At 49.9% G+C, this 1679-nt stretch overlaps 1 non-coding gene across 1 annotated transcript; it reads left to right on the forward strand.

Annotated features, from left to right (window-relative positions):
• Positions 1-219: 219 nt before the first annotated feature.
• On the forward strand, positions 220-294 carry Trnas-cga (transfer RNA serine (anticodon CGA)). Its single transcript has one exon. It is a non-coding gene; the product is annotated as a tRNA-Ser (tRNA).
• Positions 295-1679: the final 1385 nt, after the last annotated feature.

A 1679-nucleotide genomic window follows, 5' to 3' on the forward strand; every position in this document is an offset into this window, starting at 1 on the left:
CGCACAGTTTTAATCTGCCAGGAAGTTTCATATCAGCGCACACTCCGCTGCAGAGTGAAAATCTCATTCTGGAAACATCCCCCAGGCTGTGGCTAAGCCATGTCTCCGCAATATCCTTTCTTTCAGGAGTGCTAGTTCGCAGGAGAGCTTCTGTAAAGTTTGGAAGGTAGGAGACGAGGTACTGGCAGAAGTAAAGCTGTGAGTACCGGCCGTGAGTCGTGCTTCGGTAGCTCAGTTGGTAGAGCACTTGCCCGCGAAAGGCAAAGGTCCCGAGTTCGAGTCTCGGCCGGGCACACAGTTTTAATCTGCCAGGAAGTTTCATAAAAATATTTTGAAGTTAATGCGTCATTTACGGAATTTTAAGGTGATCCAAATTCTATATACTTTTAGAACTAGTTATATAACTTGTGAACAGTGAAGGTACATTTCGTCACTTATGCGCTATCTTATACCTTAAAACGGAAGAAGATTTTCTACAATGAAACATATGACATTAGCAAATGAACTGAGTTTCTTTAATGTCTGAACAGTTGCACATGTCTTGACCATAGAAACTTGCGAGAGTTTTCAATAACTTCTATTTGTAAATGGTTGCTGATAATATTTCTGCTTACACGTACTGACTATTGGTGTCTAGTGGAGCATTAGTGTAAGAGGCAGACGACTAAATACTGTATTGACAAGATATTCTCAATTGCATTGCTTTGTGATATTCCTGAAAGTGGACGCCAGAATTTTATTTTGGTAGAAGCTCGGCTTGATGCAGCATGATACACGTGAAGTATCATGCGGTACAAAAGTGGACTGAGGTAAAAGCGACAGATGTTTCAGTCCCGTGGGAAAGTCCACTAATTATACTGAACTTGTTTCTGATTGGTCGGCACGTTCGGCTGCTAGGTGCTGAAACGCCTAACCTCTTTATTAATTATTTATATACGTTTCATTGTACACTCCTGAAAATGGAAAAAAGAACACATTGGCACCGGTGTGTCAGACCCACCATACTTGCTCCGGACACTGCGAGAGGGCTGTACAAGCAATGATCACACGCACGGCACAGCGGACACACCAGGAACCGCGGTGTTGGCCGTCGAATGGCGCTAGCTGCGCAGCATTTGTGCACCGCCGCCGTCAGTGTCAGCCAGTTTGCCGTGGCATACGGAGCTCCATCGCAGTCTTTAACACTGGTAGCATGCCGCGACAGCGTGGACGTGAACCGTATGTGCAGTTGACGGACTTTGAGCGAGGGCGTATAGTGGGCATGCGGGAGGCCGGGTGGACGTACCGCCGAATTGCTCAACACGTGGGGCGTGAGGTCTCCACAGTACATCGATGTTGTCGCCAGTGGTCGGCGGAAGGTGCACGTGCCCGTCGACCTGGGACCGGACCGCAGCGACGCACGGATGCACGCCAAGACCGTAGGATCCTACGCAGTGCCGTAGGGGACCGCACCGCCACTTCCCAGCAAATTAGGGACACTGTTGCTCCTGGGGTATCGGCGAGGACCATTCGCAACCGTCTCCATGAAGCTGGGCTACGGTCCCGCACACCGTTAGGCCGTCTTCCGCTCACGCCCCAACATCATGCAGCCCGCCTCCAGTGGTGTCGCGACAGGCGTGAATGGAGGGACGAATGGAGACGTGTCGTCTTCAGCGATGAGAGTCGCTTCTGCCTTGGTG

Source organism: Schistocerca serialis, chromosome 2 (assembly GCF_023864345.2).
Source record: "Schistocerca serialis cubense isolate TAMUIC-IGC-003099 chromosome 2, iqSchSeri2.2, whole genome shotgun sequence".
Taxonomy (NCBI): Eukaryota; Metazoa; Arthropoda; class Insecta; order Orthoptera; family Acrididae; genus Schistocerca; species Schistocerca serialis.